The sequence below is a fragment of the Protomyctophum parallelum genome (assembly GCF_964188405.1).
Source record: "Protomyctophum parallelum genome assembly, chromosome: 2".
Lineage (NCBI taxonomy): Eukaryota > Metazoa > Chordata > Actinopteri > Myctophiformes > Myctophidae > Protomyctophum > Protomyctophum parallelum.
In genome coordinates, this window is record NC_139699.1 from 1,178,678 (window position 1) to 1,201,082 (window position 22,405).

At 44.2% G+C, this 22,405-nt stretch overlaps 1 pseudogene across 1 annotated transcript in view; it reads right to left on the bottom strand.

Annotated features, from left to right (window-relative positions):
* Positions 1 to 22,405, bottom strand: part of LOC310877153 (CUGBP Elav-like family member 4) — a 94,407-nt pseudogene that overhangs the window by 69,468 nt on the left and 2,534 nt on the right. Inside the window, exon 3 of the transcript in view lies at positions 19,208 to 19,287. The product of the transcript in view is annotated as a CUGBP Elav-like family member 4 (transcript). The remainder of the gene's footprint in view (positions 1 to 19,207; positions 19,288 to 22,405) is intronic.

Here is a 22,405-nt window from a genome sequence, read left to right on the forward strand (position 1 = left end):
GTGTGTGTGTGTGTGTGTGTGTGTGTGTGTGTGTGTGTGTGTGTGTGTGTGTGTGTGTGTGTGTGTGTGTGTGTGCGTGCATGGGTGCGTGTGTGTCAGAGACAGAGAGGGAGGACGTGTGGCAGAATGTCGGGGAGGTTGTGTATTATTTGCATGAGGGGGGAGAGAGAGAGAGAGAGAGAGAGATGAGAGAGAGAGAGAGAGAGAGAGGTAGAGAGAGAGAGAGAGAGAGAGAGAGAGAGAGAGAGGGAGGGATAAACAGAGAGAGAGAGAGAGAGAGAGAGAGAGAGAGAGAGAGAGAGAGAGAGAGGTAGAGAGAGAGAGAGAGAGAGAGAGGTAGAGAGAGAGGGAGGGATAAACAGAGAGAGAGAGGTATAGTCAGACAAAGAGAGGATGAGGAGTCTGCCAGGCACAGACAGCAGCCTCAGATACTGTCAAGAGGACCAGGCTCCTATTTAATTACAGGCAATGCATGCTGGGAAAGAGCGTGGAGCGAGCACCAGGACAGAAGGACACAGGCAGCCAGGGGGCAGTCGGGATATGATTAGCAAGATCATAAAAGCAAAGACGCGGTGGAGAGAAGGGCTCCATAATCAGAACGCCGATTCATCCCTCATATACAACGTCTTATATAGCCTTGATGGGGTCAGCGCAAATGCAGCTTTTGATTTACATTACATTGTTAGAAAAGGGGAAAAAAAAGGAAAGGAAAGGACTGAAACTTGTGTTTTACAACATGGATATGAATCAGTTGGCATGCATGTCCCCTACTGCCACTACAACTAACAGTATTCATGCATGTCCCCTACTGCCACTACAACTAACAGTATTCATGTCCCCTACTGCCACTACAACTAACAGTATTCATGGCATGTGAATAGCCTAAGGTGAGGGGAAACAAGGTCCCTTTTGGGCAGCAGGCCTAAAGGCATGTATGTACCGTACAGTTCGGCAGTGATGGGAGAAGTACTCACAGTTTTTACTTTAGTAAAAGTATATCCTCTTGTAGAAAAAGTCTCTTACAAGTACAAGTTAGGTACAGTAGTCAAAATGTACTTGAGTATAAGTACAAAAATGTAGGCATCAAAATGTACTTAACGTAACGACAGTTAAAGTAGCCTACTCCTTATGCAGAAGGTCCTTATGCACAGATTGGCTATTTTCAAATTGTCAAAGTATAGGTCTGAAGTGGTTTTGTATTAATAATCTGAATCTACAAAGTAACTATAGTAACTAAAGTTTTCAAATAATTGTACCACAGTAAAGGTACAATATTTCCCTTTAAGATGTACTTTCCACCACTGCATCTGACCCATAATCGTTGTTGGGTGGAAAACCTTGCAGGTTCAAAACTGTTCCCTTTTATTATTGCTTTAAAAAAACATTTTAAAATAGTCAGGTTGTAGCTATAGCGTGTAACATTCCGACTGCCTTATCGTGCGGCGGTGGCTCAGGGGTAGAGAGTGCCTGGATGGTAACCGTAAGGTTGCCAGTTCGAACCCGGCCTCCCCCAGAGTTACTGTCGAAGTGTCCTTGAGCAAGACACTGAACCCCTAATTGCTCCCGATGTGCTAGTTGGTGCCTTGCATGGTTTCCGCTGCCATCGGTGTATGAATGTGTGTGTGAATGGGTGAATGTAATGCACAATCTCTGTAAAGCGCCTTGGATAAAGGCGCTATATAAATGCACCATTTACCATTTACCATTTACCTCTCATCCAGTGGCGTGCACAGACATTTAGAGGGGCAGGTGCTCAAGTGAAAAAAGGGCACCTTGTGCAGCGCATTTTGGGGCGGGAACCCATTTTGGTGCTTTAGCTATTGAAAAATAGCAGATCTACAAGCTCATAGCGCGCCACCGAGTGGCGCGCTACGAGCTTGTAGGTCTGCTATTTTTCTTTAATCGAAGAACCACTGACATAGAAACATAGCTTTATATTGTGGGGGCCTAAATAATATAGTAGAAGCGTTTTTTTTTTATCAAGATTTGATCAATGTCACTGCATGGTCCACACACTACACATAAAAAAAAAAAACGCTCCATCTGTCAACCGACAGGGCTTGTTGGTTTTCCTGTAAAATTGCTTGTAAATATTGGTAGTTGCGTGGTTGCGTTTCTAAATATTGGTAGTTGCGTGGTTGCGTTTCTAAATATTGGTAGTTGCGTGGTTGCGTTTCTAAATATTGGTAGTTGTGTGGTCGCGTTTCTAAATATTGGTAGTTGCGTGGTTGCGTTTCTAAATATTGGTAGTTGCGTGGTTGCGTTTCTAAATATTGGTAGTTGCGTGGTTGCGTTTCTAAATATTGGTAGTTGCGTGGTTGCGTTTCTAAATATTGGTAGTTGCGTGGTTGCGTTTCTAAATATTGGTAGTTGCGTGGTTGCGTTTCTAAATATTGGTAGTTGCGTGGTTGCGTTTCTAAATATTGGTAGTTGCGTGGTTGCGTTTCTAAATATTGGTAGTTGCGTGGTTGCGTTTCTAAATATTGGTAGTTGCGTGGTTGCGTTTCTAAATATTGGTAGTTGCGTGGTTGCGTTTCTAAATATTGGTAGTTGCGTGGTTGCGTTTCTAAATATTGGTAGTTGCGTGGTTGCGTTTCTAAATATTGGTAGTTGCGTGGTTGCGTTTCTAAATATTGGTAGTTGCGTGGTTGCGTTTCTAAATATTGGTAGTTGCGTGGTTGCGTTTCTAAATATTGGTAGTTGCGTGGTTGCGTTTCTAAATATTGGTAGTTGCGTGGTTGCGTTTCTAAATATTGGTAGTTGCGTGGTTGCGTTTCTAAATATTGGTAGTTGCGTGGTTGCGTTTCTAAATATTGGTAGTTGCGTGGTTGCGTTTCTAAATATTGGTAGTTGCGTGGTTGCGTTTCTAAATATTGGTAGTTGCGTGGTTGCGTTTCTAAATATTGGTAGTTGCGTGGTTGCGTTTCTAAATATTGGTAGTTGCGTGGTTGCGTTTCTAAATATTGGTAGTTGCGTGGTTGCGTTTCTAAATATTGGTAGTTGCGTGGTTGCGTTTCTAAATATTGGTAGTTGCGTGGTTGCGTTTCTAAATATTGGTAGTTGCGTGGTTGCGTTTCTAAATATTGGTAGTTGCGTGGTTGCGTTTCTAAATATTGGTAGTTGCGTGGTTGCGTTTCTAAATATTGGTAGTTGCGTGGTTGCGTTTCTAAATATTGGTAGTTGCGTGGTTGCGTTTCTAAATATTGGTAGTTGCGTGGTTGCGTTTCTAAATATTGGTAGTTGCGTGGTTGCGTTTCTAAATATTGGTAGTTGCGTGGTTGCGTTTCTAAATATTGGTAGTTGCGTGGTTGCGTTTCTAAACGTGTAGTTTCTAATATAACCACAAAATACTTTCAGATGGGGTCCGTGGCCAAATGCAATACAATACAGTTGGGTGTCCCTGAAATGTTTGAGAACATATAAACAAGTGAGTGGAGCTTGTATAAATTAACTTTTTTCGAGAGTAAGAGATTCTGTCTAACAAAGAGCCCTAGAGCCGTGATCGAGGCTTGATTTGACTTTGCTCAGTCCTGACATGGAGGGACACAATTTCAGCAACACTTGCAGTGAAACAAAAAACAGAAAGAAAAGGTATTTGGCCCTATGGCCTTCACCATGTTCCCTGATGTACCAGCAATGTAGCTGGACATGTTGTTTCTCCAGGCAACCTGCTAGCTACAGCGGGTGAAGGCATCAAAATCCTTCCTTCCATTCAGGTCAGACATGAGAAACCAAGGGGTTGATGTAACATATGATCACTGTTTGGTGGAGGATACAGGAAGAGTCTGGGTACCTCAATGTGAAATTGGAATTTATTATTATTATTATTAGTAGTAGTATTACCCTTATTATTAATTTATTTTTCTTCAAAAATGTGTAAAGAATAAAAGTATGCTTTTGGAAAATGGTGGAAAATTATTAGAGACATTTATGATTTGAACACGCACAGTAGTCTATACAGCCTTATCTAAATGTAATATTAGAGACATTTATGATTTGAACACGCACAGTAGTCTATACAGCCTTATCTAAATTTACCTTTGTAAATTTACTTGTTTATGCTCATAACATAATGAGGTATAGGTTTTGTATAGCAAGACTGTCCAAAACTGTTACTTTTGTGAGCTTGTAGATCAGATCTTCACTGCATGGCTTAAGTGATTCATAGCGTATTGTTGCAGGTTTGGGTCCTGACTGACGAGAAATCAATGTATTTATTTATTTTCTAAAATAAATTTATCCCACGATTTTGCAACCCATTTTATCACCCAGTGTCAATTAATCTAATAATTTCCGAATTTGTAAAGTTTGTGGCACCACTGGGTTCATGTGCCGTTATTACAGGCAGCACTGAGTGAGTGGGTGCTTATCTCCCTCAAACTTCACTTACTGTAGCAGTAACAGTTTGAGAAGACGCCACAGCGGTAAAGATATTATCACCCGGGCATTTGTCGTATATAGCCCGAGGTTATAACCTTGTGCAGAATGTCCAATTATCTTTATTCATTGTATGTCTGTCAGTTTCCAAAACACTGAGGCATTATTATGTATTTTTCTTAACCCATTCTGAACGGGCACCCATTTTGGTGTTATAGCATCATGTTATGCTTTAGCTATTGAAAAATAGCAGATCTACAAGCTCATATCGCGCCACTCGGTGGCGCGATATGAGCTTGTAGATCTGCTATTTTTTGAAAAATCGAAGAACGACTGACATTTTTAGAATCTGATCTCAGGTCAGAATGGGTTCATCAGACCACGTGTGTGTCCAGTGGAAACGTCGTATGAATCTGATCTCAGGTCAGAATAGGTTAAATGTGTGAGCTGCAGGGCAGCCTGTCAGATGTGCTGGTAGGTGATATAAGAGCGGTGATCCCCAGGGATGCAGGCTGTCACCTGTCCTGTTCACCCCTCCACACCGCTCTGATTTACACTTTAACTCGGGCAGTGGTGGAAGAAGTGCTCACATTTAACTTTTGTTATATTTAAGCCTATATTCTGACCTGAGATCAGATTCATACGAGGTTTCCACTGGACACACACTGGTCTGATTAACCCATTCTGACCTGAGATCAGATTTCTAAAAATGTCAGTCGTTCTTTGATTTTTTTCAAAAATAGCAGACCTATGAGCTTGTAGGTCTGCTATTTTTCAATAGCTAAAGCATAACATGATGCTGACACCAAAATGGGTTCCCGTTCAGAATGGGTTAAGTAAAAGTACCACTACCACAATGTGGAAATTCTACTGTATCATACTTAGATACTACTGTATGCTACCACTGTGTGCAGAATGTCTCTTTAATTTTCCACATGTTTTCAAAATGTATAAAAAAACATCTTTTGAAAATTGCAGGTCTACAAGCTCACGGGCAGATATATGTTGTTGTTGTTGTTGTTGTTAGTGGTGGTGTTTCAGGGCGAATACTGATAATTAGTGATCAAGGAGACAGATAACCAGGCAGTATTTGGAGCCAAAATCTATGTACATTCACAGTACAAAAAGTAAGGGCAGGGAGCGCCTACCAATACTTCTTACAACATTAACTAACATTTTGGATACAAATATTCTGCTAAATAGCTCCCCAAATGTTTTACCGAAAATAAATAATGAGAGAGAGAGAGAGAGAGAGAGAGAGAGAGAGAGAGAGAGAGAGAGAGAGAGAGAGAGAGAGAGAGAGAGGGAGGGGGGGGGGGGGGGGGGGGGGGGTTTGCATTTGGATTATATAACATGCTCTCCTTACTTGGAAAAAGAAAGAAACAATTTAACAGCAGCATGTATGCAGAGCGTCTGAGGTCTGCTAAAGTCTGTGTGTGTGTGTGTGTGTGTGTGTGTGTGTGTGTGTGTGTGTGTGTGTGTGTGTGTGTGTGTGTGTGTGTGTGTGCGTGCGTGCGTGCGTGCGTGCGTGCGTGCGTGCGTGCGTGCGTGCGTGCGTGCGTGCGTGAGTGCGTGCGTGCGTGCGTGCGTGCGTGTGAGTGCGTGCGTGTGTGTGCGTGCGTGCGTGTACATTCCCAATTGAATATTATAATTTTAGAATGCTCTGATAGGCTTTAGGCTTATACAACTTTATGCACATTTTACTGCCACTCAACAAAGAACTTCACACAAACGGAGAATAGTGATGATTGGCTATTTATAAGCTGTAAACTGTCAAATTGAGTTTGGCTTGTTTCCTTTCCTCTTAATTCCTTTCTCTAGTCTAACCATGTACAAAAAACAATTTCACCCACTCTTTTACATCTTTAATCTTTAAGTTGAATCTGAATCTGTACCTTTCACAGAATGGTTGCTGCATCAAAGGGACACAAGCATTTATTATTTATTTTGGTCATTAAAAAGGGAAAACAGATTAATATTCTTTTGTCGTCTGGACTAGCTAGGTAAGCGTTTGAGTTCTATGAACTATATGAATGCAGTTAGAATTGGCCTTTTTGTTTTTGCCTAAATAAAATAAAATAAATTGTACCATGGCTTTATCACTTTGATAGACTGCATGATTATGGCAAAATAAACCTATTATTGCTCAATATTAAGATCAGTTATTAACTTATTATTAAAACAATGCCAATCTTTTTCTAACAAACAAAATCTTATCTTAAGGCAAAATTATGTTCTTAATTTGATTAAAAGCTAAAATAAACAAGGTTTTCCCATTTTTCATTGTTTTGCCTTTCAATGATATACAAGGCAAGGCTCTTCTTGGTGAAGAGGGTGAAGAGGGAAAAAGGAGGTCAATGAAGTATTAGCCTCGGAAACCCAGACGTTTTTATTTCCAGGGATGAAAAAAAAAGTCTGGGTCTGAGTCCACTTCAATTCGAGTAGCGCAAACATTGCTCACTCTCTGCTGATTTCTGATCGTCTTTGTAAAATGTACATACACACGCACACATGTACACACACACACACACTCCTCTCTCTCTCTGTCGCTCTAATTAATTAGTCTCATGTCGCGCAGCTACGCATAGTTTCTCCCGGCGGATCCTGCCGGGAGAAACTGTGCCATAAAAAGCATAGGTGAGTTCCAGGCTAATGAGGTATAGGTTTGAGTGGTTAATTATGTAGAAAACCAGGAGGATCGTTTCTCAAGTGGCTGTGCTCATATTTTCACAACCACAGCAGTTCTACAAATTTTTGGGTAACTTTACTTCAACAAACTTTGTCATGCTTTTTCCCCAGCATGAAAGCGCTATTTTAAAAGTGAGGCAGAAATAGTTACTGCGCATGGGAGCTGTTTCCAGCTAGCTGTTTGCACGCGTTCCACCGACTCATGAGCACGCCGTTTTCTGTAACGGTTCCATTGGCCACGATGGCAAGAGCAGGTTGGCAGCAGATATATGGCAGAGAGAAGTCCTGGGAATGAAAGGAAGGCATCCGCGCAGACCCCAGGGACATGGCGTCACTGACGGGATCCGTTCAGAAGCAGCCAGCACCCCAACTCAGGCCAGAGGGGACCCATCTGCTACTTTCCCCAAGATTTCAATTAGCTAAATCAATACTCCAAAGCGCCAGCTTCGACGGCATACTCTTTTTTTCCCCCCTCTATGCTCTAATTTCATTTCATCCCACCTTCCTGACCTTTCGCTGTTCTTTCTGCATCTTCCGCCGGGGCCCGTGTCGAAAGGAGCCCAGGGGCCCGGGGCCCGTGGCCGGGGCCCGTGTCGAAAGGAGCCCAGGGGCCCGGGGCCCGTGGCCGGGGCCCGTGTCGAAAGGAGCCCAGGGGCCCGGGGCCCGTGGCCGGGGCCCGTGTCGAAAGGAGCCCAGGAACCTGTCGGGTATAACCCATTCTGACCGGGCACCCATTTTGGTGTTGGCATCATGTTGTGCTTTAGCTATTGAAAAATAGCAGACCTACAAGCTCATATCGCGCCACCGAGTGGCGCGATACGAGCTTGTAGGTCTGCTATTTTTGAAAAATCGAAGACACTTTTAGAATCTGATCTCAGGTCAGAATGGGTTAATAATGAAACTGTCAGGATGTAATAGACATTTTTAGAATCTGATCTCAGGTCAGAATGGGATAATGAGGCCCGAGCTGAGCAAATACCTCCCCCTCCAGCGCCATGCTGGAGCCCTGCCACGGCGCCGGGGCCCTGGCATTTTAGATCAAATTCATTTCCTTCTTTATGTATCTGTGTACTCCTTTTATTCAGTTAGTACCTCATGGAGAATGCATGAGGAGCGACGGAGGCCCCCGGAGAGCCCCAGGCCACCTTTACTCGTTAAACTATGACTCAGGAACAAGGCTGGTATTCTGTCTGTCCGGCCCTGAGCTCGCCGCTGTAGAGGAGAGCAGAGGATCGAGGCCTTGGCCTGCCTGTCATCTGGACTATAGCTAGGTAAGCGTTTGAGCTCTATGAACTATACCAATGCAGTTAGAATTGGCCTTTTTGTTTTTGCCTGCACTGTAACTGCGTCCAAGCATACTGATCCTATTAACTATATTCTCCCTGCTGCAGAATATACCTCCTGTCAGCAAATTACATTATTCATATCTTCAAGTCTTGATCAAATCTTGATATGCAAACCGATCGCAAGAAGGAGATGTTCTGAGGAGAACTCGAGATCTCCGACCCCTTCCCGGGGGGATCTAAAGTTTCCATCCATCTCAAGGAAGAGTATAATATGGTGGCCTGGTAATGATGGAACAGGTGGCAGGAGACAACAGGCTGCTGCTGGGATGCAAAGCAGACGCCACTCGCTGGTGGCACAAAATCACAGGCTGACAAACAAACAAAATAATAACCTCCACCGGCACCGCCGGCTATACCTGGAGAGAAAATGAATTCTGTGAATTTGATAAGGGCCAACAGGGAGCCTTCACTTTTGACAGGTACAACTAAGGAATTTGTCATGGGTTCAAAAACTAATCTAATTTCTCCAAGAGCACACTTGACTGGCAAAAAGCCCCTATATTGGATTCTGTGTATACTGCGTAAGACACAAGATGTGTAGTGTGAGAAAACCCACAGTGGTAAGTGAGGGATTAGAAATAAGCTACAAGAGTGAAAAGGTATTATTCTTTTTTATCTGTGCATTACCACCATACAAAGGCAGCGGGTGTTAACCCATTCTGACCGGGCACCCATTTTGGTGTTGGCATCATGTTATGCTTTAGCTATTGAAAAATAGCAGATCTACAAGCTCATATCGCGCCACTCGGTGGCGCGATACGAGCTTGTAGGTCTGCTATTTTTGAAAAATCGAAGACACTTTTAGAATCTGATCTCAGGTCAGAATGGGTTAAGTGTGCATCGAAAGGTAAACAGCAAACAACTCATCCTTTATCCACGGAAGAAGCTTATACAGTTGCCACAGCATATCACAAGACACACTGGAGGGAAAGCTGCCATTTTTTAACCCTATATACAGGACTTAGTTGACCGAGGCGCCTAGGAGTCTACAGGTACCTTCCTGTTTTCACTATACACTAAATATCTTCGTCGAAAATAGCCACTCTACAAGCTCACAGTGCGCTTATAGATTGGCAATTTTTTTGCGTAAAATGTTGCTCCAAAATAAGGATGGTTACTGTGAATAGACTATAACCATCTCTGAAATTTGATCTGACTCACTATAGTACGGGTCTTCTGTCTTCCACTCGGGTATTACACATACAGAGAGACAGAGGGAACACAGCCGATCGATTCCGACCCGGCCCGAGTGATTATGATAAAACACCACAGATCCGACCCATACGGGTCTCGGGTCCTGTGAACTGGAGAAAAGATTCAAGCTAATTTAATCACAAAATGCAAAGAAAATTGAAACGTGTGTTCCTCAGAGGACGGGTCTCCGTTGCAGGGCCTGCAAACTTTGGAAGGCAGACATAGAATGGGATCAGAAAGATCAAACTGATGTTTAGCCAATCAGGATGATATGTGAAAAATCGGACAGATCCGATATAATAAACCAATTATCATTTAACCCATTCTGACCTGAGATCAGATTCATACGAGGTTTCCACTGGACACACACTGGTCTGATTAACCCATTCTGACCTGAGATCAGATTCTAAAAATGTCAGTCGTTCTTCGATTTTTCAAAAAATAGCAGACCTACAAGCTCGTATCGCGCCACTCGGTGGCGCGATATGAGCTTGTAGATCTGCTATTTTTAAATAGCTAAAGCATAACATGATGCCGACACCAAAATGGGTGCCCGGTCAGAATGGGTTAAGTAGCTATAGGCTACATGAAAGCAATTTGATGTATCGTAACTACATTTAACTAAGATAAGCAACATCTCACGACAGGCCATAGGCCTGCCTACTGTATGTTCATTGTATCACAGAAAATTGGGCATTGTTTTGCACAAATTCATCTTTAACAATTTCATTACAATTTTGATTTTCTACAAGAAAGTATTGCACAAGTGCCTGCACAAACAGGGTGACTGCTATATGCAACCATTATGTATTTGCTGTTTAGATTTAGATCAGTTTGTGCAATTCAGGCAGAATTTGTGCAATTCTGCCTGTGAGCCTTTGCTATTTCTGGTGCTGGCATACAAATCTTGCAAAATAGTCAAACCAATCATTTGATGCCAGCATACTGTGTGTGCATATGTACAGTACACACATATGCATATGCATAATGTACGTGTGTGTGTGTGTGTGTGTGTGTGTGTGTGTGTGTGTGTGTGTGTGTGTGTGTGTGTGTGCGTGTGTGCGAGTGCATGCATGCATGCGTGCATGCGTGCGTGCTACGTGCGTGCATGTGTACATGCTTGCTTGTGTGCCCGTGTGTGAACATGCTTGTGTTACTCTCTGCTGTACAGTACAGTAGGTAGACAAGGAGAGCTGAGAAGTAGACAATTACACAAAGCCCAACAGAAGAGCACTGGTGGGAGACAGCAAAATAAGAGTCTTAACCACAATGCCACAGATGGGCAGGACAACACCCGAGTTTCCATCTCACCAAACAAACACAAATTCACACACAAACGCACAGTAGAGTAAGTGGGATCTTCCAGAAGTGTCTCAAGCTTTTCAGCCAGGCCTCATTTACCCCCGAAAGGGTTAATTTGAAAATCAGTAATGAATTAATTGAATAAACCATAACGAGTTTGTCGGGTAATTGGATGAAGCCCCCTCTGTGCGGGCATCATGTTCGGCTCTTTGAACCTCGGCACATCGCAGACAGCCTCCTGGGACGCCCGGCTCTCATTAGCGGCGGAGGAGGAGGCTGTCTCGGTCGCTCCTCGGTGTCTCGGTCGCTCCTCGGTGTCCGGTGCACACTGTCGCAGAGCTGCCTCGACACACACGCCACATCCAGTCAAACCCAACAGTCACACGCTGATACTTTCAGACAGTTTCATCAGATTTCGGTGGGAGGTGAACTAACTAATCATCTACACTGTAGCTGTGAACAGTTCTACAAGAGCAGAAGTACAGGAAAACAAAGAATCTCTTGTGTACACAATGTGTTGCAATAGCAAAAACTCCACCCGACCTCGAAAACCTAAAGAAACTATATTATGAAAGCTTGAAAAGGGAATCCAGCAAACCCTCAAATCCTCTCTTCCAATGTTGCTTTTTGACAAAGAACTGCGCGCAGTAGTGCGCTGATGTAGCCAGCCGGCTCACTCGTCTCTCATTAATCTGCTTCCACACAAAATGCATGCTCTCAGCTACAACCCGCCGGCGCCGCTGTGTGCTCCACTAGAGCCTGTCAGCCGCGCTGTGACACCGAAACACGACAATGTCTGCAATTTGCCGGGTGGGTGTCTGTGGCTCTGCCATTTGAGGCGCTGCCACCTGTGTCGGCACTCTCCCCATTCGCCCTTAATTCAACAGCTGCACCGGTGGGAGAAAAGAGGGCCGTTAAGCGGGACCCAGATCACCTTTTAAGTTAATTTCTGGAGGTGGCGGTGGGGGTGGTGGGGCGGCGGGGGCACATGCACTCTGCAATGAGCATCAATTAGAGCTCTGACCCGATCTATCAGCCTGTGCCCTTCGGTGGCACCGCTCGCCCTTTTTGCTTCATTAAAGGCTTCTCGTTCCGAGGCGGCGTATTTTGGTGCAGGTATTATTTATGGAAGGCGCGTGAGTGCCAGGTAACGCAGATGCTGTAGGGAGAACATTAACCCATTCTGACCGGGCACCCATTTTGGTGTCAGCATCATGTTATGCTTTATCTATTGAAAAATAGCAGACCTACAAGCTCATATCGCGCCACCGAGTGGCGCGATATGAGCTTGTAGGTCTGCCATTTTTGAAAAATCGAAGAACGACTGACATTTTTAGAATCTGATCTCAGGTCAGAATGGGTTAAGAGAAAGAGAGAGAGAGAGATAGAGACAGACAGAGAGCGAGAGAGAGAGAGAGAGAGAGAGAGAGATAGAGAGAGAGAGAGATAGAGACAGACAGAGAGAGAGAGAGAGAGAGAGAGAGAGAGCTCTTTGCGTTGGTCACTCGTCCAGACCCCACAGCTGCCAGCAGGCAGCGAGCGGAGCGGCCGCTCCCTGGCTCCTGCCTCCTGTTAGTCTGTTGTTGACGACATGTGGCAGTGATATTATCCAAATTAACTGCATCCCCCCTCGCTAGGCCCAGCCTCACTTTGGGTACTAATGGCCACCTTGCCTATTAATCTGAGTGGGGAGTTGGACCTGGGCAGAGGGAGAGAACAGGTGCAGAGATATGGATAATATAGATTATTAATGAACTTTTGGAACGGCTCCGGATCCACCTGGCTCTGTTTGTGGCTCCATATGTCAGCTTGGCTGGTTCATCTGCGCCAGACCTCAGGTGGTTTGACGGTGGCCTGACCCAGTGTTGCCGTGGTGTAGCTGGCCTGGACGCCAGCGTCAACAACCAAGGGGGCTGAGCCCGGCTGACCAACCCGGTCTGGAGGCCACGGTTGGTCCTCAGCTCAGCGCAGACTTTTATTTCTAACTGACCCTGTGAAGATTCCCACAGTAAATTAACCCATTATAAGACCTAGCCTGAGCTAACGGTTTCTGGTCTAGAGGGGCGGGTCGCGGCTGAGATTTGCGCACGCCCTGATTGGATCTCATCGATCTGTCCGTCAGCCCCGGCCCCTCCTCTCCCCCCTAGTGCAGCGCTACGTCACATCATTTGGAGCGACGCCCACCCGGAAGGGTTGACTCCCACTCCTAGACCAGAGCAGCCAATGCGTTCCTCCAGGCTTTCATTCTTTTCGCCGACGAAAATGAAAGCCTGGGTACCGAGGCTAATTAAAGGTATATTCAGAGGCCCAGGCCGTGGCGTAACGGTCTGGGCACCTGACTGGTAATCCAGTCGCAGTGTGCCGCGGGTTCGACTCCCGAGCCCGACACGGCCTTTACTGCATGTCATCCCCCATCTCTCTCCCGTTTCCTGTCAGCCTACTGTCTGTCCCTTCAAAAATCAATAAAAAAAAGGCGTAAGCCGCAAAAAAAATATCTTAAAAAAAAAAAAAAAGGTATATTCAGTGATTTCACTCAAAAAAAACCTTAGGTTTCGTTTTGGCTGTGGGACCCAGCCTTTCGTCAATCAGGATAGAGAGTCAAAAACGAAACCTAAGGTTTTTTGACCCCCAGGGGTTAACTGGGGACAGGGAGGAACTCCTTATATGGCCAGCACACTCTATAGTAGGGAGGATTATCACAACAAAACAAAAAAATAAGTGATATTTGAATTAAGTGAAATCACTGAATATACCTTTAAGACCATATAAATCTCACAAAAAAGGCTACAATACATGGTTGCAGTGAGCTTGTATATCTGCTGACAAAAACATCTAAAATGACCCGGTGCTTTTTCAACATAATCTAACAAGGTATTCAAAAAAAAGGGAAAAAAATGAAAATGAAAGAAAAAGGGGAAAAAAAGGAAAAAAGAATGGCACATTGCCCAGCATAATGAATGCCAGATTTAATCTTCTGCTCATTTCCATTTTTAAATAATCAATATCCAATAGATTATTTCTCACCATGGCCAACTGCCAATGTTAAATATTTGACCCCCTTGGCCCCGGCATGCCAGAATAAAGTTCTGGATACAGCTGAGCACAAGAAACAGAAAGCCCACAAAGTTATGCACCAACTTCCACCAGCTCGCCTGTCCTCCCTCGATCGCTACTTCAATGTAAATGCGAAATAAGGCGCGGCATCAAAAAGATGTGTAAATTACATCTGGCTTCCAGGACACTATCTGCCTGCCAGGGAGCGTCCGTACAGTATCTGCCTGCCAGGGAGCGTCCGTACAGTAAATATTTACTGCAGAACATCAGTGGACTGTGTGAAGGTGCGGGGTGGCTGCCAGGGGGAGAGAGGAACGTCTGCGTGTGCGTCTGCGTCTGCGTGCCGCTCTAAAGTAAACACGCACACACACAAACACACGTTTTGGATTGCTATAACTGTGAGGACATACATGTATCAAGCATAACACAATCAGTGCCGGGATTCCTTCAAAATAGGAGCTCTGGGGTGCCGGAAAGAGATGTCCGCTTTTACGCTGAAACCCACGACCCGGGAACAATCAGCTAAAAAAAGTTTGCTTTACATTGCTATAGCTTACATTGCTATCGTTTTAATTTATACGATATATGATCCAAAAAGCGTTCATATTTTGCGGGAGAGAGACGGATGAGGAGCAGAAATGAAGCGCTAGTATATCGATCAGTTCATAACCACGGGGAGCGCCCTGGATTAGGAGAGACGAGTCATTCTAACAGCTAAATCAACAGTAAGATAACATGAGCACAGAGCGTAGCATACGGTAGCCGAAAGGCGAACTGACAAATAAATCCAGCAACCAAACCTCTTAACCTAACCTCTACGTACCAATCATAACCCTGACTCCAACATGAATCGTTTCCTAACTGTAAGCCAACCATAGAAATCCGTTTAACCATTATCAAACAAAATTCTTGTGAGGACCAGCGTGTCTATATTTCTCAAAGTCTTTACTGTCTATACTATGGTTGGGACATTCTTGGGACACCAAGTATGGTAATACAAGTGTACACACACACACACACACACTTAAGCCCATACACCGTCTGCGAACGCCGCGCGTCAAAACAGCCGTCTCCGTTATTTTCCGTCCGACGCGCGTTCACGCCACGCCTGACGCTGCGATACGCCACCGTTCTATTTTCCAGGCGTTGCCGCGCGGCAACGCCTGTGCCGCATCGCTGCGCACCCGGTGTGTGTTGGGCTACACACACACACACACACACACACACACACACACACACACACACACACACAAGCACACACAAGCACACGCACGCAGGCGCAGATGACTTTGTAATTCATCATTTTCTTTTAAACTACGTAAATGCAACTTCGATGATGGCTTTCTCCCTGAGAGATACAGCAGCAGAGCCAATTTTAAATTAGCTGCAGTTTGACAAGAGTTACAGAATGTCCAATAATGAGGAGGACACTCCGTCAAGCTGTGGGAGAAGAGGCTCGGACAGCAGATGAAGATAACATAACTTTATGTCCACCAATTACTAGCCGTGATGTGGCTCTCTAATGTATATGCTACAAATTGCTACATTATTCCATAGAGTAGTAGTGTAGTGTCAGCATTTCCCATATTATTTCACAATGGATTAGCTTTTTAGCCACATTTACAACCCTCACTCTTCAACCTACACGTGTGTCTCACTAATGTTGGTATAATTTATTCTATGCATTGCATTTTATCCTGCATAACTCTGCGCGGTGCAAATGTGCTTTTGCTAAACTTCCCTCCAGAGCTGCAGTTATAATGGCTTATGTTGCTTAATTGCACACGTCTATGTGCTGAATATGTATGGATACATATGTGTATGTGTAGCAGCAGAAAAGCGGAAGAAATGTTCTTATTTTTTTTTTGCCGTACCAACATTATTTCTCCACTCTAGATATGCAGAGAGATAGATGTGTGTATGCGTATGACATACATTAGCATACAGCAGACAGACATGAGTTGTTGGACCCGCTGTTTCTCATTCTTGCCGCCGAAGCAGCTCTCAGTGTTCATGTTCAACACACTATCCATTTCCTGCTCACAGGAATATATTGATTGTCTTTTACGCTACGAGCTTACAAGCTTATCCAGAACAGTTTCAGACGAGTTCTGTCTTCAAGGGGAATAGTTGACAAAAAACAACTGCCAAAGCACATTCAACCCCACATTAAACATAATTTTTTTAAGTTTTTTCCCCCCAAACCCAATCATCTAAAATGCCAAACATCCAGATTTTTACATGTATATACTTTCCCTGACAGCAGTAAATATTTTATGTTTAGCCTTAATTTATTGAATCAAGGCTATTTTAGATTCTAACCCAATTAAGTGCCTTGGATTTTCTTTTCTTTCATTTTTTTGTGTTGTTCGGTTTCAGTGACAACTAAGGTCAGCTATTATACAGTATGCAGTGATGTCATTCATATTGTGTGCATGCGTGTGTGTGTGTGGTGTGTGTGTGTGTGTGTGTGTGTGTGTGTGTGTGTGTGTGTGTGTGTGTGTGTGTGTGTGTGTGTGTGTGTGTGTGTGTGTGTGTGTGTGTGTGTGTGTGTGTGTGTGTGTGTGTGTGTGTGTGTGTGTGTCGCTCTTAACTTAAGGAATAAACTTGATGGATATACCTTTTTTATTTAGTTCACACAATTTCACAACAGAGGCCTTGAACAGAATATTTGTATTGTTCTCTTTCTACTTTCTTCCACCATGGCTGCCTGGATCCAGTGCTAACCACTTTCAAAAGCGATTAATGACTAGAGACAAAATATTGGAAAAGCATGAAATTACTGCTCCTGCACTGTGACTTGTTTACAAGATCCAGTAATCAGACACCGATTTTCAGATAGCAAACGGTGTTCCTTCCAACACGGACGACGAATGAGCATTCCAAACATTCTGTGAAACATACGTGATTCCATTCCACAATAGACAGGCCAATATGAACCAGAATAGTGCATTGTGCATGTGTACTCTTTGTAAGTAAGCTTTATAGCTTTAACATAAATATATATTAGCACATAGACCATGAGAACATTATTACTTGTTCACTTTTACACATTTCTTATAAATGAACTAACTTTCCTTTTTAAATCTTACATAATTACTCTTCAAAGAACATTTTTTTTCCCCCCCAGACAGAAGGTTTTCACATGTTACACATTAACCCATTCTGACCGGGCACCCATTTTGGTGTCGGCATCATGTTATGCTTTAGCTATTTAAAAATAGCAGATCTACAAGCTCATATCGCGCCACCGAGTGGCGCGATACGAGCTTGTAGGTCTGCTATTTTTGAAAAAAATCGAAGAACGACTGACATTTTTAGAATCTGATCTCAGGTCAGAATGGGTTAAAGCCCGACACGTCGTCCACCCACCACTGTGACCCTCTCCTCTCCACAGCCCTGTCCCTCCACACAGCCAGGGAGAAAGGATGGCCTCCACAAAGGGACTGGAGCCCAGGAACTAATCCAATGAAAAACTGCCCTCTTCCCCCGCCGGCATCAGACTTTTTGACAATGAGTAATGTAAACTGTTGAAATTTTAATTGTGCTATTTTTAATCATGTGTTTTAGCGCTGTACATAATCCAACCACTGTACACCGCAAAAGAGTCACCGCGGAAATAACACGCTCAAGCAAACCCGGCGGTGTGTTTTTGCACTAATAAAGCAAAGCAACACGGTTCAGGTTCTTCAAACCCGGCGGTGTGTTTTTGCACTAATAAAGCAAAGCAACACGGTTCAGGTTCTTCAAACCCGGCGGTGTGTTTTTGCACTAATAAAGCAAAGCAACACGGTTCAGGTTCTTCCAACCCGGCGGTGTGTTTCTGCACTAATAAAGCAAAGCAACACGGTTCAGGTTCTTCCAACCCGGCGGTGTGTTTTTGCACTAATAAAGCAAAGCAACACGGTTCAGGTTCTTCAAACCCGGCGGTGTGTTTTTGCACTAATAAAGCAAAGCAACACGGTTCAGGTTCTTCAAACCCGGCGGTGTGTTTTTGCACTAATAAAGCAAAGCAACACGGTTCAGGTTCTTCCAACCCGGCGGTGTGTTTCTGCACTAATAAAGCAAAGCAACACGGTTCAGGTTCTTCAAACCCGGCGGTGTGTTTTTGCACTAATAAAGCAAAGCAACACGGTTCAGGTTCTTCCAACCCGGCGGTGTGTTTTTGCACTAATAAAGCAAAGCAACACGGTTCAGGTTCTTCAAACCCGGCGGTGTGTTTTTGCACTAATAAAGCAAAGCAACACGGTTCAGGTTCTTCAAACCCGGCGGTGTGTTTTTGCACTAATAAAGCAAAGCAACACGGTTCAGGTTCTTCAAACCCGGCGGTGTGTTTTTGCACTAATAAAGCAAAGCAACACGGTTCAGGTTCTTCAAACCCGGCGGTGTGTTTTTGCACTAATAAAGCAAAGCAACACGGTTCAGGTTCTTCAAACCCGGCGGTGTGTTTTTGCACTAATAAAGCAAAGCAACACGGTTCAGGTTCTTCCCAGACAGCCCCCGCAGCCTCAGAACTGGAGTAGCATCCACACGCAGACGGAGAAGAAGAACAACATATTGACGGAGGCAGCAAAATGTTTCCTCGGGACACATTCAAGGATTCATGCACTGCCCACGGCAATCATATCTCTATCCCATTCTGACCTGAGATCAGATTCATACGAGGTTTCCGCCGGACACACACTGGTCTGATGAACCCATTCTGACCTGAGATCAGATTCTAAAAATGTCAGTCGCTCTTCGATTTAAAAAAAATAGCAGACCTACAAGCTCGTATCGCGCCACTCGGTGGCGCGATATGAGCTTGTAGATCTGCTATTTTTAAATAGCTAAAGCATAACATGATGCTGACACCAAAATGGGTGCCCGGTCAGAATGGGCTATATGGCCGTCTATCTGGGCTGAGGAAGCCAGACGAATAGGAAGGAAGGAAATGGATATTGAAGACAGAGATACAGAGAGGGGTGCAGCCGTGCACTGTGAGCTGGCGGGATGCTGACTGTGGGAATCTTTTGTGTGCGATAATACACAGCAGCGAATGTATGCAAGGCTGTGTGGGCTTGTCTGGGGGGCTTTGAAAGGCAACGCTTTTCACCACAGCGATCGCTGCTGCTTATTCTTCCCATATAGTACATGTTCTGGCATGTGCATGTGCATGTGCATGTGCGTGTGCGTGTGCGTGTGCGTGTGCGTGTGCGTGTGTGTGTGCATGTAGAGTTTGGGAGTGAGTAAAGCGTGGTACTCACAGGCATGGTCTGTCCACCGTGCAAGCTGTTGATGGCGGCCTGTGCTTCTGCGTGGCTGGAGAACTTGACAAAGGCGCAGCCTGTGTACCCACAAAGAAATATGGGGTGGGGGGGGAGAAGGGGGAGAGAGAGAGAGAGAGAGAGAGAGAGAGAGAGAGAGAGAGAGAGAGAGAGAGAGAGAGAGAGAGAGAGAGAGAGAGAGAGGGAGAGAGGGAGACAGAGAGACAGCAGAAAGTGGGATGGATGTGGGATGGGGAACAGAGAATCATCATCAGTAAGGCAGCATAGAATATGGCCCAAACATATCAGTCATTGCTCTCATGTTTAATACGTGTGTGGTTTGTTAAAACATTCATGACATTTGTGTTTTCGCCGCATAACTGAATAAATACAGACTAAATGTGTTAGCCAACCCCCACTGTCCACCCCCCCCGCCCACCCCTGGATGACCCAGACTCGTTTGTGACTATATTAATCTGCTTTAATATTTACACTTTGTGATTTGTGTGCAGCCACTCGTTAAAGAGATTATGATGATGACAAAGGCCCATCTAACACCCAATCTTCCGCTCCTCAAGTACAATGTCATACAGGAGTGTGTGTGTGTGTGTGTGTGTGTGTGTGTGTGTGGAGGGGGGGGGGGGGGGAGTCTGTCTTGTAGTTATTGTACACAAAAGACAACAAAATGAATGAATATATTTTATATATTTTTTTACACTGGAACCAACATTTCTTTCCCCCAAATGAAGTTTCCCCATTAAAATAAAGTGAAGCTGTCATGGACAGTGTGAGGTATTATTTTACATCCTATTCTTATCCCTTCGCCTCCAGGTAACTCATGTGTTAAGTCAAGATACATCTCATTAGCGACCTCGTCGGATTAATTCCGCTCCCTACTTTTCATTAAGCATGGAGGACCGATGTCTTAAAACGGTACCCAGCGTTTCACCTTCAGCTCCTATTGAACTGCAGACGCAGAAAACTTCCTCAACAAGCCAATTAGACACTTCATATGCATTTATTTATCATCTGTTCCCCACAGGGGGTGAGGTGAAGATTCATTCAAATTACGCTGGCTGATAGGTAGACCCATTTTAACTTCAGCGACTCAGGAGGAAAGCTTTGCCTCGCACAAATGAAGCAAATGAATCATTTACAGACCCACTGGGAAAGACTAAATGGACAACAGGCGTATAATCAACTGGGAAAGACTAAATGGACAACAGGCGTATAATCAACTATAGGCCAATCTCCACCTCCACCTCTCAGATCACACGTACAGTAAGAGCCAGTGTTAATCAGTGGAAACACTTCCTCTCAGATCACACATACAGTAAGAGCCAGTGTTAATCAGTGGAAACACTTCCTCTCAGATCACACATACAGTAAGAGCCAGTGTTAATCAGTGGAAACACTTCCCCTCAGATCACACATACAGTAAGAGCCAGTGTTAATCAGTGGAAACACTTCCTCTCAGATCACACATACAGTAAGAGCCAGTGTTAATCGGTGGAAACACTTCCTCTCAGATCACACATACAGTAAGAGCCAGTGTTAATCAGTGGAAACACTTCCCCTCAGATCACACATACAGTAAGAGCCAGTGTTAATCAGTGGAAACACTTCCCCTCAGATCACACATACAGTAAGAGCCAGTGTTAATCAGTGGAAACACTTCCTCTCAGATCACACATACAGTAAGAGCCAGTGTTAATCAGTGGAAACACTTCCTCTCAGATCACACATACAGTAAGAGCCAGTGTTAATCAGTGGAAACACTTCCCCTCAGATCACACATACAGTAAGAGCCAGTGTTAATCAGTGGAAACACTTCCTCTCAGATCACACATACAGTAAGAGCCAGTGTTAATCAGTGGAAACACTTCCTCTCAGATCACACATACAGTAAGAGCCAGTGTTAATCGGTGGAAACACTTTGTTGCAAATAAAAGTCTGGTAATACAAATAGACTTGAGTAAATGTACAAAAGTATTTTTTATCAAAAGTACAAAAGTAGAAAGTACTCATTGTGCAGAATGTCCCATTTCACAAGTTTTTAAATGTAAAAAATGTACAGTATGAAGAATAATTTGAAAATAGCCAATCTGCGAGCTTGTCTGTAAAAGGCCGAAATGTACATATAGGAGCTGAAGTGGTTTATGTATGCTTTGCAATACCGGTAATCTAACAATATTTGCCGAGATGTATAGTGAAGTAGAAAAGTACTGGAAATGGGAAATACTCAAGTAAAGTGAAAATACCTCAAAATGTTTAGGGTTGGGGTTAAATTTACACCACTTGTGTTAACGCTTCCATTTTTAACTCTGTGAATGTACCCAAATGGACCCATACGGTCCATGTGATTAGAATTGTACACATGGCGGAGTTAAATGAACAGTTGATGATTACAACTATGATGAAAACTAAAGCTGTTGGTGGGGGTGTTTAACCCATTCTGACCGGGCACCCATTTTGGTGTCAGCATCATGTTATGCTTTAGCTATTTAAAAATAGCAGATCTACAAGCTCATATCGCGCCACCGAGTGGCGCGATACGAGCTTGTAGGTCTGCTATTTTTTGAAAAATCGAAGAACGACTGACATTTTTAGAATCTGATCTCAGGTCAGAATGGTTTCATCAGACCAGTGTGTGTCCGGCGGAAACCTCGTATGAATCTGATCTCAGGTCAGAATGGGATAAAAACAACAAGAGTTTCTAATGGTTTCCTGTACATTGAATCGGCATCAAACAAAAGCAGCAAATGCAACTACAGAGGATGATCAGATACGTCAAAAAGACTCTTTGATTTGTGCCCATGTGCCTCCATATAGCAGACGCTCTCCCTTCTCTGGGCGAACCCCCCCCCCCCCCCTTGGCTCCAAAGCAGAAAGAAAAAGGAAAGGCTCCCTAGTTTGTCCGGCTGAAACGAGGCGTCCCGCTGGCCGCCGTTTGACTGTGTTCGTCTGCTTTTGAAGGAACAAAAAGTGCTTAACCTTTGTAGTGGAGATAATAAGGGACAGTTTGTTCTGGCATTCAAAGGGCCTGTGGTTTGTCCACCAGGCGAGAGATGGCCTTATACTGGTGGGCATCTTTGCAGTAATCACCTAACGAGGTTGTCAGATATTTAACCCATTCTGACCTGAGATCAGATTCATACGAGGTTTCCGCCGGACACACACTGCATGGTCTGATGAACC